This window comes from Manis pentadactyla, unplaced genomic scaffold (genome assembly GCF_030020395.1).
Source record: "Manis pentadactyla isolate mManPen7 unplaced genomic scaffold, mManPen7.hap1 scaffold_811, whole genome shotgun sequence".
NCBI lineage: Eukaryota > Metazoa > Chordata > Mammalia > Pholidota > Manidae > Manis > Manis pentadactyla.
Window position 1 is genome coordinate 1 of NW_026645205.1, and position 18,014 is coordinate 18,014.

The 18,014-nt window shown below is 38.8% G+C and overlaps 1 long non-coding RNA gene across 1 annotated transcript; it reads left to right on the forward strand.

Moving 5' to 3' along the window:
• Nucleotides 1-2,510: 2,510 nt before the first annotated feature.
• LOC130682525 (uncharacterized) lies at nucleotides 2,511-4,859 on the forward strand. The gene is made up of 2 exons (XR_008995704.1): nucleotides 2,511-2,590; nucleotides 2,931-4,859. It is a non-coding gene; the product is annotated as an uncharacterized LOC130682525 (long non-coding RNA).
• Nucleotides 4,860-18,014: the final 13,155 nt, after the last annotated feature.

Sequence of the window (18,014 nt, forward strand, 5' to 3'; positions counted from 1 at the left end):
AATTAAGTTTGTTATAATAGTTTCCATGGTTAGTTTTCCATGCTGACAGATGAACAGTTTATTTGTGTTAAAGTAGTAGTGTTATCGTTATAATGATGGAAGCCATGAATATTTAAATGCTGAATGTATCTGTGAACTCTAGGATGTCAGGTGTCTGTAAAAATGAGAATAAGTTAGCATAAGAGTAGCCATCTTAAGGGCCTAGAAGCAGTTTTCTGAAGTTGTGACTTAAAAGAAAAAAAACTGGAACTGAGTAAGGCCTTGGAAAACAAGTTAATCATGAACACCGGGATGGGGGCAGCTGTGGCCTTCAGTCAGCTAACCTTGGTCAGTTAATCCTACATACCAAGCTTATCGTGCAGAACCTCCCTAAATTGAGGAGTGGTCTTACCTTGCTCTCGCTTAACCCCAGGATGTATGTCTTGCAAAGATAATGTGCAGCTGTGGAAAATTACTAAGAGTTAAGTGTTTTGAAAATGCTATATAAACCCTTGGTTTTGAGTACTCGAGGTCCTTGTTGAGACCTGCTGCATCGGGCTGACACTTGGACCCCAGCTAGCTGGTTCCTGAATAAATTCCTCTTGCTTATTGCATCAAGAGACGCCTTCTGTGAGTGATTTAGGGTAGCGCTCTCCTCTGGGAAAAATCCAACATTTGGGGGCTCGTCCGGGATCTGCGCTCACCCCGCTTCACTCCCGAAGTCGCTCTTGGAGGAAGAGGTAAGATTAGTGGCGCCTTGGGTTGTCTGTATTCTGTTTTCTGTTTTTCAGTGAGACCGGTCAGAATTCTGAAAGGGTACCCGTTGTCTGGCAGCCGTCCCGGTCCCGTGAGGGGTCGCGACTGCGGTCGGTAGACGTACTAGGAGCACCGCAGGCTGCAGCCCTGGGGGACGCCTCGGGGAGGTTGGAGGGCCAGGGACGCCTGGTAGCCTCCCGTCTGTTTTTCCGGCAAAGTGAACCTGATGAGATAGGGTTGGTTTTTGGGCGCCGAGAGTATCAACCCTCTGATTCCTTTCGGTTTCTGTTTGAGACTCTGAGGAGAACTAAACGCGGCCGCTGTGTGTCTAATTTGTGTGTGTCTTTGTTTTTTGTGTCTTTTACGTGTCTAATTATTGTTATACTGACAATGGGACAGACGCAGACGACCCCCTTGTCTCTCATGACAGACCATTTTTCTCAGACGTTAGGGAGAGAGCTCACAATTTGAGCACGGACATCAGGAAGAGAAAATTTCGTGTTTTCTGCACCTCAAGTGGCCATCCTTTAATGTTGGCTGGCTGCCGGAGGGAACCTTATCATTATGTCTCAGTCTGTATGTTTGTGTGTCTAAGTGTGTACATGAAAATATCTTTCTACCTCCGGATGGTATTAATGAAATTGATTTAAAGACAAGCGCTTATGAAAATTGGGCATTCTAAAACTTCCAGAAAATCTGATGGAAAATGTTAAGCATTAATGCTAATTTGGGTTTGCCTGAGGCGGGCATGTCATTGTGGTTATCAGCTGCCAAAGTTTACTTAAAGTCATTTAAGTTGATGTTACCAGTTAAACATTTCAAGAAAATGCTTGAAGGAAAGCTTGACTTTGTCTAATGTTTAGTAAAAGTTTTCTAAGTAATCTGGCATAGTTGCTAAAAATAAGTAAACAAGTGTAGCAAATAAACATCTTAATACTGTATTAATGTATAACTGTGTATGTATGCAAACAGCTTGAGAATTTTTGTGGTAACCAAAATTTTTAAAGTTTGCTAAGTTATATAGACATATTTTGTGCCTAATGAGAAATTGTGTTGTAAAGCACATTTCCAAAAATGATAATATATGTTCATAGATGAAGAATGCTAGTGTAACAGTTTACAGTGGCCTGTTTTTCAGTGTTCACTGAAAGTTAAAGTATCAAATGATTTTAAGTTCTAATAAAAACTACTTAAATAAAGAAAACATTTCTCTATGCTAAAAGATGTATGTTTTAATAAGAGAAGGTATAAGGAATGGAAACTCATCTGCATGCTAAAAAATGTGTTTTTTGATAAAAGAAAGTAGCTTTGTTCTAAAGTGCAGCTGTTTATGTTAGAGAGGGACGGAGAACAGAGACAAAGAGAGAGCAGTGTGGTGCAGCAGCGTGGTGCCTTTTGTTGTAGCGGATCCGCTCAGTCTGTTGCTTTGGAGGAAGGTCAAGATGTTTAGAGATAAGGCGGGACAAACCCCGGCAAGCCCAGGCATAATTCTCACCCGTTTATGTGCTTGAGACCATGGGGCAAATGAAGAATAAATTACTATATTCTTACAGATATAGTCATGCTATGTGAAATTAAAGCAAGTGAGTCTTGATATCAAGTGCACAGCAAAATTAGAATTTTGTTTCCAGTTAAAAAAACAAAACAAAAAACAGTTTTCTTTAACTGTTAGTCTGCTCTTAATGTTGAAAGATTGCAAAGAGTTCTCTAATTGTTTTATCAAAGCAGTTTCTCATGCTTAAAGTCTCAGTGAGTTGCCAGAATATTTTTTTTTAATGAAATCTTAATATTAAAAGGACTAAAAGCTAAAGTTTGTTAACAACTGTGTAACCTTTATTTGCCTTTGAAATATTTTGTTACTGAAAACGACTGCATGGCATGAGAAATTGAATTATTTAAGTTAACAAACCAAAATTTATTCTTAAAAATTAAATTGTGTAGAATCTGGACAAGATTATGTTTCTCCCAGAAAAACAGGTTTCACTGTAAAAGTTTAGATGGGCAAACGTGTGACCACTTTTGAGGAAAGTTGTAATAGATTTTTTTGAGAACCACCAGGTCTTCTTGTTTAATTTATATGCTGTGGATATGTTTGTATGTTTTAAAAAACATGGAGGACTCTCCATATTTTTTAATGCAAATGATCTTATAAGTTGCTATGCAAATTCTATTAAAAGCTCTATCTACTGTTAAAGAGTAAAACATTCTTGAAGCTTTCAGGGAAGACCTGTAGACTTAAGTACTTTCTCTGCTTTTTTGTATCTGGTCTTGGACACATGCTAAGTTATGTTCTTATTATTTTCACTGTTTGTAAGCTATTGATTGTATATAATCTTTAAACCATCCAAATATCCAGCATACATTTCCATGTCACCACAACCCACTATTGACGCCATGAATGAAATAGCTGGTTAGAAAGCCAAAGGTCGTCATTTCTCAATCCCTAAATGAAGAAGTAAAATGCCTGATCTCTTTCATCTCAAAGCATATTTCTGGTCAAATCTGAATATCTGTGTGAAGGAAAGAGACATTTAAATTTGAGATTCTGCTTAAACTTTTAAGTTGAATTTGACTATAGCCATATTCATTCTTTGTATGTATCTCTAACAGGTCTTTTGTATGCCTGGTGATATTATAATCTGTCTTGAGTTTGGACAGTTCTTTCAGCTAAATGTGAATTCTTATTGTAGCTTTTTTCCCCTCCTGAAGATGAAAGCAGAAAAATCTACCATCTGCTACCATTCTCTCAAGAATGCTTGGTAACATAGATTATTTTGACTTTGTATATATTGTCTTTAAAAACTGACAGCAGCAGTCTCCCCTGCTGCCCCACCTTTTTAAGATATCTCGTTTACTGTGCTGGGTATATAGACAATAAATGTGTAATGATAGACAGTTCTAAAAGAATTAAGTGCAAAAAAGTGCTTTTACCTCTAGTTAACTCTGATATTTTCCAGAGGGCCCCTGGAACATGTCAGAAGAATTTTTTCTCATTAGAGAAAGTATTTGACTAATTTGGCTTATTTATCTGATATATATATATTTACCAGGAAAGCACTGTCAAAGAGAATAATGCTAAACTTTGTTACTGAATGTTTTGTATTACAGAAATATCAGAATTTCCTTATGTCAACTGTCTTACAGTGAGCTCTCGTCAGATCTTTGACCATTGTCATTTGTAAGTTTTTTGTCATTTATAGTCACTGTTTTGTTGTTCCTGGACTGGTAAAGAACTGGATTTCAGCAGAACAGGTATTAGTTGCATAAGATTACATAAACTAAAGAAAATGGTTTTGTGTCTTTTTGTTTCGAATGTTGCTGATAGTGTTTTGAGCTTGTTCTCTTAAGCTGACAACAGTTTAGTAGATGGCTGTCTTTATAAGCAGAATTGAGACATCCTTCTCTCTACCTGATCCCTACAGAGTTTAAAAACTTTTAGTGACTGTTTTTGTATTCCATGGCAGTATGTTTATTTGCATGAGTTTAGTAAGAATCTGCTTTCCTTGTGAGAAGACTAATTAAGAACACTGGTTATACTGCCAGGGCTTTGGCTGGAATGTCATACCTGAGAGACATGTGCATGGACTCAGATGTGAACAACTTTAAGGAACTAAGATTGACTTTATAGGGCCAACAAAGCCCCTTGGAAGAACTAGCCTGGTACCTTGCTTGCAGAGTTCCCAGCAGCCTTACCAGGTGAGTAAAGAAAGTCGCTTCCTGGCAGGTGCAGAGACCTCGAGAAGAGAGGAATTCATCCAAATCTACAGGTACTGCAGGCAAAGCCTGATGGCAGGTCTGGCTTGGCTGTCTAGCCTCAAGAGGCCTTTAAAAGTTCAATCTGAAGTTCCTTGCAAAAAGTTCCAGCAAAGCATATTTAAAAGACCCTGTGTAATCAATTGCTCTTCTTGCTGCACTTGTGCAAATAATCAAGCTAGCTGTTAATTATTTTCTTAACCTAGTTACTTCTAATAAAAATGAAAGTGATTTTAAAGTATTGTTTCAATAATGCAGCCTCCTTCCAGAATAAAAAATCCAACTCCAGATGTTGCTACATAACCTAATAACACAATTTGTTTTATCTTGCCTAGAAGCCACAAAACTGCAAATAGTAATAGAAACGAAACCCAAGATAGAAGCGCCAGCCTTCTGAAGCCCTCTCAACTGACCAGTGATAGAGACCTAGCTGCACCCTTTACTGCGCCCTCTTCTCAGCACGAAGCAGCCAGAGCGGTCATCGCCCCTTTTCCCTAGCAGCAGCTAGAGTCTCTACCTGTAGAAGAGAGAATGAGACAGGGACCATAGGCTTAGACAGAATAAAGTAAGAGCCTCTGGAAGAAGCGGGGCAGGATATTTGCAATCAGAGCAATGTAACTACATGCTGGAACTCCCCCCCTACTGGAACTATGTTGAACATGGAACTCTGGAATCATTCTTCAGTGAGATCAGTTAATGTTCCCCAGATAGAGAAGAGTAGCACATGTTTTGTTATGCTAGTCATTTGTAATCGTGTATAAGATTCGCTTTAGCATACTGGAGAGCCTGAGCCTGTGTGGTGTCTTTCCTCCTTCAAATCTGACTAGGTAATTTTGCAAGCTGAGCAATTGACTTAGCATACAGACCCAGCTGTAGACGACATAGTAAAAAGCAAGATTCTTTAGCAAATAGACAATATCTCAGCCCACCTTAGAGGCTGGGCATGCAATCTTTTGATGTGCACCCGAACCAGGGCGCCAGTGTCCCAGAGAGAAATCAAAGAAAGAAATTATCTTTAATATTCAAAGACCCCTTCCCCGTTACCCAAACTGACAACCGCGATTTATATAATAAGTTAAAAGCTCTTCAGGCAGTCCAAAGAGAAGTGTAGACCCAACTAAAAGCAGTCTATGAGCCCGGCACTTCAGAAGCAGCCCACCTGTTCCAAGTTAAAGACTTTGTGTTTGTAAAGCGACACCGAGCGCAGACCCTTGAGCCACGGTAGAAAAAACCCTACTTAGTGTTACTGACCACCCCAACAGCAGTCAAAGTTAGTAAGATTGCCACCTGGATCCACGCATCTCATGTGAAACCCATTGTCTCAGCCGAGACAGCTGACGACCATCTCACGTGGAGAGCCCAACCTACTGAGAATCCTCTCCAGCTTAAAAATCACCAGAAGACCCCTAAAGTGACCAGGTGCGCGTCCAGAGACACCAACGCTGTTTAGCTGACCCACACACCGTTCTCAAAAACTATTCCAAGATAACCACGTCAGCTGGACAAAGACAACCTTCAAAAGCTAAGACTGCGCCGTTCATATTGTGCCTTTCCCCTATTGCACTACCAAACAGATGACCTCTAATTTCATGATTGAAATAGTTACAAGAAGAAGAGGGGAATGTAAAAATGAGAATAAGTTAGCATAAGAGTAGCCATCTTAAGGGCCTAGAAGCAGTTTTCTGAAGTTGTGACTTAAAAGAAAAAAAACTGGAACTGAGTAAGGCCTTGGAAAACAAGTTAATCATGAACACCGGGATGGGGGCAGCTGTGGCCTTCAGTCAGCTAACCTTGGTCAGTTAATCCTACATACCAAGCTTATCGTGCAGAACCTCCCTAAATTGAGGAGTGGTCTTACCTTGCTCTCGCTTAACCCCAGGATGTATGTCTTGCAAAGATAATGTGCAGCTGTGGAAAATTACTAAGCGTTAAGTGTTTTGAAAATGCTATATAAACCCTTGGTTTTGAGTGCTCGAGGTCCTTGTTGAGACCTGCTGCGTCGGGCTGACACTTGGACCCCAGCTAGCTGGTTCCTGAATAAATTCCTCTTGCTTATTGCATCAAGAGACGCCTTCTGTGAGTGATTTAGGGTAGCGCTCTCCTCTGGGAAAAATCCAACAGTGTCATGCCTGCTTATACTCTTCTGTGTACCACCCGAGGCATCAAACACAGTGCCTAGCACACAGAATTATTTATTTAATGAATAGTAATCATGCTACTTTCTTGGTATATGAAAATGGCTGCAGTAGGTTTTTGCTTTAAATACTTCAGTTTCCTTCATGTTTAACTTCTTATGATTTTTTTTAAACAAGGCATTTCAGTTATTCAGGGTGCACAATAAATTACCCCAAATCTAGTAGCATAAGGCAATGATTTATTTTGTTATGGACGCTGTGTGTCAGGAATTCAGGGAGGGCGTAGCAGGGATGGTTTTTCTCTGCTCCGTGATGCCTGGAGCCTGAGATGCAGCTTTGAGAGCAGCAGGCTGGGATCTGTTGAGGGCTTATTCGCTCACATGATTGCTGTCAGCTGTGCCTCAGTTCCTCCTCTGCTTGTCTGTCCCATGGGGTCTCTCCCTGTCTGGAGCCAGATTTGGCTTCTTCACAGAATGGTGGTGGCTTCCCAGGATGAGTGCTGAGTGAGTGAAAGAGAGGGTGGGAGAAGAGGGAGGGGGGCAGGTGGCGAGACTCTGGAGAAGGAAGTGGATCAGAAATACTTCTGTGGCCATTTTTAGAAAATACAGTCTTCTACACCAGGAATTTGTTTCACTTCCAGTGTTTAGGTACAGTTTTTGCACACCTCCAGGTGTGAATGTATTTGATGATGAATGTTGGTTTAGGACAAAGGCTCTCCTTTCTGTATCATCCTGTAGCATCCAAAAATGAAGAACAGATTTTTCACTTAATTGCTTTCGGATTTAACTGCACTATATAATTAATTGGTTCATTCTAACCCATAAACACTTTCTTATTCTTGGTTTTCTGGTTGCTGAGGAAGCACCACTGCTCTGGGAAGTTTTTCCTGTAGAATATTGCCAATACAAGGAAAAGAACAAGAAGGAGCCATTTAACTGATATTCTGCAATATAATTTGTCACTTGGACTCAATAAAAACATATTACTAATGTGTAACACAGTCTTCATAAAATTGAACACTCAAGATGCAGGTAATATAAAAGAAACATTTCATATAATTATAACAAAAATACTGAAAAGCATTTAGATATGTCCAGATGTGGCTAAAAATTTTACAATTAGATATTTCTAGATATGTCTAAATATTTATGTGCAAATATATGTATTTATATTTAATATAGAGAGGTTAATTCTAAATACAATTGTTTAATAACTTGCATGGTCAATTTTTTTGGTAAAATTATTATACAATTACATGAGCAATATTACGGTTACTAGACTCCCCCCATTATCAAGTCCCCACCACATACCCCATTACAGTCATTGTCCATCAGCATAGTAAGATGCTATAGAATCACCATTTGTCTTCTCTGTGCTGTACTGCCTTCCCCGTGCCTCCCCCAACATTATGTGTGCTAATCATAATGCCCCCTTTTCCCCCTTATCCCTCCCTTCCCACCCACCCTCCCCAGTCCCTTTCCCTTTGGTAACTATTAGTCCATTCTTGGGTTCTGTGATTTTGCTGCTGTTTTTTTCCTTCAGTTTTTGCTTTGTTCTTATACTCCACAGATGAGTGAAATCATTCAATACTTGTCTTCCTCCACCTGGCTTATTTCACTGAGTGTAATATCCTCTAGCTCCATCCATGTTGTTGCAAATGGTAGGATTTGTTTTCTTCTTATGGCTGAATAATAATCCATTGTGTGTATGTACGACATCTTCTTTATCCATTCATCTACTAATGGACACTTAGGTTGCTTCCATTTCTTGGCTATTATAAATAGTGCTGCGATAAACATTGGGGTGCGTATGTCTCTTTCAAACTGGGCTCCTGCATTCTTAGGGTAAATTCCTAGAAGTGGAATTCCTGGGTCAAATGGTATTTGTATTTTTAGTTTTTTGAGGAACCTCCATACTGCTTTCCACAATAGTTGAATTTACATTCCCACCAACAGTGTAGGAGGGTACCCCTTTCTCCACAACCTCGCCAATATTTGTTGTTGTTTGTCTTTTGGATGGTGGCCATCCTAACTGGTGTGAGGTGATATCTCATTGTGGTTTTAATTAGCATTTCTCTGATGATTAGCAATGTGTAGAATCTTTTCATGTGCCTGTTGGCCATCTGAATTTCTTATTTGGAGAAGTGTCTGTTCTGATCCTCTGCCCATTTTCTAATTGGATTTGCTTTCTGTTTGTTGAGATGCATGAGCTCTTTCTTTATTTTGGATGTCAACCCTTTATCAGATCTGTCATTTATGAATGTATTCTCCCATACTGTAGGATGCCCTTTTGTTCTATTGATGGTGTTCTTTGCTGTACAGAAGCCTTTAGCTTGATATAGTCCAACTTGTTCATTTTTGCTTTTGTTTCCCTTGCCCAGGGAGATATGCTCATGAAGAAGTTGTTCATGTTTATGTCCAAGAGATTTTTCCCTATTTTTTTTAAAGAGTTTTATGGTTTCATGACTTTCTTCAGGTTTTTGATCCGTTTTGAATTTACTTTTGTGCATGGGCTTTGACAGTGATCCAGTTTCATTCTCTTACATGTAGCTGTCCAGTTTTGCCAGCCCCAACTATTGAAGAGACTGTCATTTCCCCATTATATGTCCATGGCTCCTTTATCATATATTAATTGTTCATATATGTTTAGGTTAATGTCTGGAGTCTCTATTCTGTTCCACTGGTCTGTAGCTCTGTTCTTGTGCCAGCACCAAACTGTCTTGATTACTGTGCTTTGTAGTAGAGCTTGAAGTTGGGAAGCGAGATCCCCTCTGCTTTATTCTTCCTTCTCAGGATTGCTTTGGCTATTTGGGTTCTTTTGTGGTTACATATGAATTTTAGAACTATTTGTTCAAGTTTGTTAAAGAATGCTGTTGGTATTTTGATAGTGATTGCATTGAATCTGCAGATTGCTTTAGGCAGGATGGGCATTTTGACAATATTAATACCTCCTAGCCAAAAGCATGGGGGAATTTCCATTTATTAGTGTCCTCTTTAATTTCTCTTAAGAGTGTCTTATGGTTTTCAGGGTATAGTCTTTCACTTTCTTCATTAGGTTTATTCCTAGGTATTTTATTCTTTTGATACAACTGTGAATGGAATTGCTTTCTTGATTTCTCTATTAGTTCATATTTAGTGTATAGGAATGCAAGAGATTTCTGTAAATTAATTTTGTATCTTGCAACTTTGCTGAATTCAGATATTAGTTCTAGTAGTTTGGGAGTGGATTCTTTTGGGGTTTTTATGTACAATATCATGTCATCTTCAAACAGCAGCAGTTGAACTTGTTCCTTATCAATGTGGATGCCTTGTATTTCTTTGTGTTGTCTGATTGCCATGGCTAGGATCTCCAGAACTATGTTGAATAAAAGCAGGGAGAGTGGGCATCCTAGTCTTGTGCCCCATCTTAGGGGAAAAGCTTTCAGCTTCTTGCTGTTGAGAATGATGTTGACTGTGGGTTTGTCATATATGGCCTTTATTATGTTGATGTACTTGCCCTCTATACACATTTTGTTGAGAGTTTTTATCATGAATGGATGTTGAATATTGTTGAATGCTTTTTCAGCATCTATGGAGATGATCATGTGGTTTTTGCCCTTCTTTTTTTTTATGTGGTGGATGATGTTGATGAATTTTGAAATGTTGTACCATCCTTGCATCTCTGAGACGAATCCCACTTGGTCATGGTGTATGATCTTCTTGATGTATTTTTGAATTCAGTTTGCTAATATTTTGTTGAGTATTTTTGCATCTACGTTCATCAGTGATATTGGTCTGTAATTGTCTTTTCTGGTGGGATCTTTGCGTGGTTTTGGTATTTGGATAATGCTGGCTTCATAGAATGAGTCTGGAAGTATTCCCTCTTCTATTTTTCAGAAAACTTTAAGGAGAATGGGTGTTATGTTTTCTCTCTATGTCTGATAAAACTGCGTGGGAAATCCATCTTGCCCAGGAGTTTTGCTCTTGGGTAGTTTTTTGATTACCGCTTCAATATATTTCCTGGTAATTGGTTTGTTTAGATTTTCTGTTTCATCCTTGGTCAGTCTTGGAAGGTTCTGTTTTCATAGGAAGCTGTCCATTTCTTCTAGGTTTTCAGCTTCTTGACATATAATTTTTTGTAGTATTCTCTAATAATTGTTTGTATTTCTGTGGGGTCCGTCATGATTTTTCCTTTATCATTTCTGATTCTGTTGATGTGTGTAGATTCTCTTTTGCTTTTCTGTATTTTTTTTTTGTAGATAATTATTTTTTATTGAAGGATAGTTGACACACAGTATTACATTACATTAGTTTCAGGTGTACAACATAGTGATTCAACATTTATATACATGATAATTCTAGGTACCAGCTATCATCATACCAAGTTGTTACAATATTTTGACTATATTCCTTATGCTATACATTACATCCCAGTTACTTATTTATTTTACAATTGGAAGTGTGTACTTTTGTGTGTGTGTGTGTGTGAGGGCATCTCTCATATTTATTGATCAAATGGTTGTTAACAACAATAAAATTATGTATAGGGGAGTCAATGCTCAATGCACAATCATTAATCCAACCCAAGCCTAATTTCTGTCACTCTCCAACCTTCTGAGGCATAACAAACAAGTTCTTACATGGAGAACAAATTCTTACATAGTGAATAAGTTACATAGTGAACAGTACAAGGGCAGTCATCACAGAAACTTTCGGTTTTGCTCATGCATTATGAGCTATAAACAGTCAGTTCAAATATGAATACTCATTTGATATTTATACTTGATTTATACGTGGATACCACATTTCTCTTTATTATTATTATTTTTAATAAAATGCTGAAGTGGTAGTAGATACAAGATAAAAGTAGAAAACATAGTTTAGTGTTGTAAGAGAGCAAATGCAGATGATCAGGTGTGTGCCTGTAGACTATGTGTTAATCCAAGCTAGACAAGGGCAATAAAACATCCACGTATGCAGAAGATTTCTCTCAGAACAGGGGGGGTGAGGTTCTAAGCCTCACCTCTGTTGATCCCCAATTTCTCACCCGATGACCCCTCTGCGACTGTGCCTGTCTTAGGTTGTTAGTACCTTGAGGAATCTTACCCGTGTCTGGCTAACCAGTCCTCTTCCAGAGAAATACAGGGAAATGTAAAGTTGGTAAGGGAGAGAGAAGCCTTATTGTTTGAAATGGTTAGGTTTTTACTTCTTTGCATATTTATGCCCTCTAGCTTCTATGCCCAGCATTTGTCTTGAGGTACCTTCTCCACTGGGAAGAATTATGATACTCGGTAAATTTAATATGAGGCACGAATTCTATTTAAGGGTTGTAATTAGGAAGGAAGAAGAAAAGCTATAGAAGTAGCAGGCGGCAGAAAACATGGGAAGATTGATTATTTCTTTGACATTTCTTCTTGTAGAGTAACTTCAGCATGTATAGGTTTTAAGCTACTACTTAAATTGCGCACACACATTAACATAATAGGAGTATAGTTACATAACCAAAGCATACCTGTAATTACCAGCCATCTCCAGTGAAACCAAGAAAACCAGTTAGGCACCTTAGGCATTTGTGAAAACTTATTTATGATATGGTGGATATTGTCCAACTGAACTTGAACAGTCTGAGAGAAATCAGACAAATTAAAACAACCCATTCCTGGGGAATGTTCACATCCCTTATGTTCTTTTAACAGTATATAGTCTGTAGTTGTAAGATTTTGGCGTGCTACAATTCACACTTCTCCTAATTCTTGATTGAGTTCTAACAGTATAGATCCAGTCAAATTTGTTGTTTTACTGTATGCACAGGCCAGCTTAGATATCTCCTTCTTCATTCCCATGGCAAGTCCAGGAACTGGTGGGATGAGTGCATCTACAGCTGTAGCAGTGTGTGGATCTTTGTTGGGGTTTCTTGATGATCATCTTCTGGCATGAGTCTTCCAGAGAGTGCTGATGCTGGGAAGTTCTTTTTCATATCGTATCTTAGTTCATTTTTGGGGTAGCCCAATTAGGCTTTGATCCACTGTATAAACACAGACAGACCCTTTGCCTACACTTTTAGATGCCCTTTATACCCTTGTGTAGAACTCTTTGGAGGTTACCACACAGGAATTGCCTTTATTTATTTATTTTTTTGTGTGTCACTCATCTACACTTACATGATGAATATTATGTTTACTAGGCTCTCCCCTATACCAGGACCCCCTATAAACCCCTTTAGAGTCGCTGTCCATCAGCATAGCAAAATGTTGTAGAATCACTATTGCATTCTCTGTGCTCTACAGCCCTCCCTTTTCTCCCACACCCCATGCATGCTAATCTTAAAACCCCTCTACTTCTCCTACCCCTTCTCCATCCCTACCCACAAATCCTCCCCAGTCCCTTTCCTTTTATTACCTGTTAGTCCATTCTTGAGTTCTGTGATTCTGCTGCTGTTTTATTCCTTCAGTTTTTCCTTTGTTCTTATATTCCACAGATAAGTGAAATCATTTGGTATTTCTCTTTCTCCGCTTAGCTTGTTTCACTGAGCATAATACCCTCCAGCTCCATCCATGTTGCTGCAAATGGTAGGATTTGCCCTTTTCTTGTGGCTGAGTAGTATTCCATTGTGTACATGTACCACATCTTTTTATCCATTCATCTATCGATGGACATTTAGGTTGCTTCCAATTCTTGGCTATTGTAAATAGTGCTGCGATGAACATAGGGGTGCACTGATCTTTCTCATACTTGATTGCTGCGTTCTTAGGGTAAATTCCTAGGAGTGCAATTCCTGGGTCAAATGGTAAGTCTGTTTTGAGCATTTTGATGTACCTCCATACTGCTTTCCACAATGGTTGAACTAACTTACATTCCCCCCAGCAGTGTAGGAGAGTTCCCCTTTCTCCACAGCCTCGCCAACATTTGTTGTTGTTTGTCTTTTGGAAGACAGCAATCCTTACTGGTGTGAGGTGACACCTCATTGTAGTTTTAATTTGCATTTCTCTGATAATTAGCGATGTGGAGCATCTTTTCATGTGTCTGTTGGCCATGTGTATTTCTTTTTTGAAGAACTGTCTGTTCATTTCCTCTTTCCATTTTTTAATTGGGTTATTTGTTTTTTGTTTGTTGAGGCGTGTGAGCTCTTTATATATTCTGGATGTCAAGCCTTTATCGGATGTGTCATTTTCAAATATATTCTCCCATACTGTAGGGTTCCTTTTTGTTCTATTAATGGTGTCTGTTGCTGTACAGAAGCTTTTCAGCTTAATATAGTCCCACTTATTCGTTTTTGCTGTTTTTTTCCTTGCCCGGGGCTAAATGTTCAAGAAGAGGTCACTCATATTTATGTCTAGGAGGATTTTGCCTATGTTTTCTTCCAAGAGTTTAATGGTTTCTTGACTTACATTCAGGTCTTTGATCCATTTTGAGTTTACTTTTGTATATGGTGTTAGACAATGGTCCAGTTTCATTCTCCTACATGTAGCTGTCCAGTTTTGCCAGAACCATCTGTTGAAGAGACTGTCATTTAGCCATTGTATGTCCATGGCTCCTTTATCAAATATTAATTGACCTTATATGTCTGGGTTAATGTCTGGATTCTCTAGTCTGTTCCATTGGTCTGTGGCTCTGCTCTTGTGCCAGTACCAAATTGTCTTGATTACTTTGGCTTTATTGTAGAGATTGAAGTTGGGGAGTGAGATCCCACCTACTTTATTCTTCTTTCTCAGGATTGCTTTGGCTATTCGGGGTCTTTGGTGTTTCCATATGAATTTTTGAATTATTTGTTCCAGTTCATTGAAGAATGTTGCTGGTAGTTTCATAGGGATTGCATCAAATCTGTATATTGCTTTGGGCAGGATGGCCATTTTGACGATATTAATTCTTCCTAGCCACGAGCATGGAATGAGTTTCCATCTGTTAGTGTCCCCTTTAATTTCTCTTAAGAGTGACTTGTAGTTTTCAGAGTATAAGTCTTTCACTTCTTTGGTTAGGTTTATTCCTAGGTATTTTATTTTTTTTGATGCAATTGTGAATGGAGTTGATTTCCTGATTTCTCTTTCTGTTGGTTCATTTTTAGTATATAGGAAAGCCACAGATTTCTCTGTGTTGATTTTGTATCCTGCAACTTTGCTGTATTCCGATATCAGTTCTAGTAGTTTTGGGGTGGAGTCTTTAGGGTTTTTTATGTACAGTATCATATCATCTGCAAATAGTGACAGTTTAACTTCTTCTTTACCAATCTGGATTCCTTGTATTTCTTTATTTTGTCTGATTGCCGTGGCTAGGACCTCCAGTACTATGTTAAATAACAGTGGAGAGAGTGGGCATCCCTGTGTAGTTCCCGATCTCAGAGGAAATGCTTTCAGCTTCTCGCTGTTCAATATAATGTTGGCTGTGGGTTTATCATAGATGGCCTTTATTATGTTGAGGTACTTGCCCTCTATTCCCATTTTGCTGAGAGTTTTTAACATGAATGGATGTTGAACTTTGTCAAATGCTTTTTCAGCATGTATGGCGATGATCATGTGGTTTTTGTCTTTTTGTTGATGTGGTGGATGATGTTGATGGACTTTCGAATGTTGTACCATCCTTGCATCCCTGGGATGAATCCCACTTGGTCATGGTGTATGATCCTTTTGATGTATTTTTGAATTCGGTTTGCTAATATTTTGTTGAGTATTTTTGCATCTACGTTCATCAGGGATATTGTTCTGTAGTTTTCTTTTTTGGTGGGGTCTTTGCCTGGTTTTGGTATTTGGGTGATGTTGGCTTCATAGAATGAGTTTGGGAGTATCCCCTCCTCCTCTATTTTTTGAAAACTTTAAGGAGAATGGGTATTATGTCTTCCCTGTATGTCTGATAAAATGCCGAGGTAAATCCATCTGGCCCGGGGGTTTTGTTCTTTGGTAGTTTTTTGATTACCAGTTCAATTTCGTTGCTGGTAATTGGTCTGTTTAGATTTTCTGTTTCTTCCTGGGCCTATCTTGGAAGGTTGTATTTTTCTAGGAAGTTGTCCATTTCTCCTAGGTTTCCCAGCTTGTTAGCATATGGGTTTTCATAGTATTCTCCAATAATTCTTTGCATTTCCGTGGGGTCCGTCGTGATTTTTCCTTTCTCGTTTCTGATACTGTTGATTTGTGTTGACTCTCTTTTCTTCTTAATAAGTCTGGCTAGAGGCTTATCTATTTTGTTTATTTTCTCGAAGAACCAGCTCTTGGTTTCATTGATTTTTGCTCTCGTTTTATTCTTCTCAATTTTATTTATTTCTTCTCTGATCTTTATTATGTCCCTCCTTCTGCTGACCTTAGGCCTCATCTGTTCTTCTTTTTCCAATTTTGATAATCGTGACATTAGACCATTCATTTGGGATTGCTCTTCTTTTTTAAATATGCTTGGATTGCTATAAACTTTCCTCTTAAGACTGCTTTTGCTGTGTCCCACAGAAGTTGGGTCTTAGTGTTGTTGTTGTCATTTGTTTCCATATATTGCTGGATCTCCATTTTGATTTGGTCATTGATCCATTGATTATTTAGGAGCGTGTTGTTAAGCCTCCATGTGTTTGTGAGCCTCTTTGCTTTCTTTGTACAGTTTTTTTCTAGTTTTATGCCTTTGTGGTCTGAAAAGTTGATTGGTAGAATTTCAAACTTTTGGAATTTACTGAGGCTCTTTTTGTGAGCTAGTATTTGGTCTATTCTGGAGAATGTTCCATGTGCACTTGAGGAGAATGTATATCCTGTTGCTTTTGGATGTAGAGTTCTATAGATGTCTATTAGGTCCATCTCGTCTACTGTGTTGTTCAGTGCTTCCGTGTCCTTACTTATTTTCTGCCCAGTGGATCTATCCTTTGGGGTGAGTGGTGTTTTGAAGTCTCCTAAAATGAATGCATTGCAGTCTGTTTCCCCCTTTAGTTCTGTTAGTATTTGTTTCACATATGCTGCTGCTCCTCTGTTGGGTGCATATATATTTATAATGGTTATATCCTCTTGTTGGACTGAACCCTTTATCATTATGTAATGTCCTTCTTTATCTCTTGTTACTTTCTTTGTTTTGAAGTCTATTTTGTCTGATATTAGTACTGCAACCCCTGTTTTCTTCTCGCTGTTGTTTGCTTGAAATATGTTTTTCCATCCCTTGACTTTTAGTCTGTACATGTCTTTGGGTTTGAAGTGAGTTTCTTGTAAGCAGCATATAGATGGGTCTTGATTTTTTATCCATTCTATTACTCTGTGTCTTTTGATTGGTGCATTCAGCCCATTAATATTTAGGGTGACTATTGAAAGATATGTACTTATTGCCATTGCAGGCTTTAAATTCGTGGTTACCAAAGGTTCAAGGTTAGCCTCTTTAGTATCTTACTGCCTAAGTTAGCTCGCTTATTGAGCTGTTATATACACTGTCTGGAGAGTCTTTTCTTCTCTCCCTTCTTATTCCTCCTCCTCGATTCTTCATACGTTGGGTGTTTTGTGCTGTGCTCTTTCTAGGAGTGCTCCCATCTAGAGCATTCCCTGTAAGAAGTTCTGTAGAGATGGTTTGTGGGAAGCAAATTCCCTCAGCTTTTGTTTGTCTGGGAATTGTTTAATCCCACCATCATATTTGAATGATAGTCATGCTGGATACAGTATCCTTGGTTCAAGGCCCATCTGTTTCATTGCATTAAATATATGATGCCATTCTCTTCTGGCCTGTAGGGTTTCTGTTGAGAAATCTGACGTTAGCCTGATGGGTTTTCCTTTATAGGTGCCCTTTTTCTCTCTAGCTGCCTTTAAAACTCTTTCCTTGTCCTTGATCTTTGCCATTTTAATTATTATGTGTCTTGGTGTTGTCCTCCTTGGATCCTTTCTGTTGGGGGTTCTGTGTATTTCTGTGGTCTGTTCGATTATTTCCTCCCCCAGTTTGGGGAAGTTTTCAGCAATTATTTCTTCTAAGATACTTTCCATCTCTTTCCCTCTCTCTTCTTCTTCTGGAACCCCTATAATATGGATATTGTTCCTTTTAGATTGGTCACACATTTCTCTTAATATTGTTTCATTCCTGGAGATCCTTTTGTCTCTCTCTATGTTAGCTTCTGTTCCTGTTCTCTGGTTTCAATTCCATCTATGGCCTCTTGCATCCTGTCCATTCTGCTTATAAACCCTTCCAGAGTTTGTTTCATTTCTGTAATCTCCTATCTGGCATCTGTGATCTCCCTCCAGACTTCATCCCATTTCTCTTGCGTATTTCTCTGCATCTCTGTCGGCATGTTTATGATTCTTATTTTGAATTCTTTTTCATTAAGACTGGTTAGGTCTGTCTCCTTCTCTGGTGTTGTCTCTGTGATCTTTGTCTGCCTGTAGCTTTGCCTTTTCATGGTGATAGGAATAGTTTGCAGAGCTGGGACGAGTGATGGCTGGAAGAACTTCCCTTCTTGTTGGTTTGTGGCCTTCCTCTC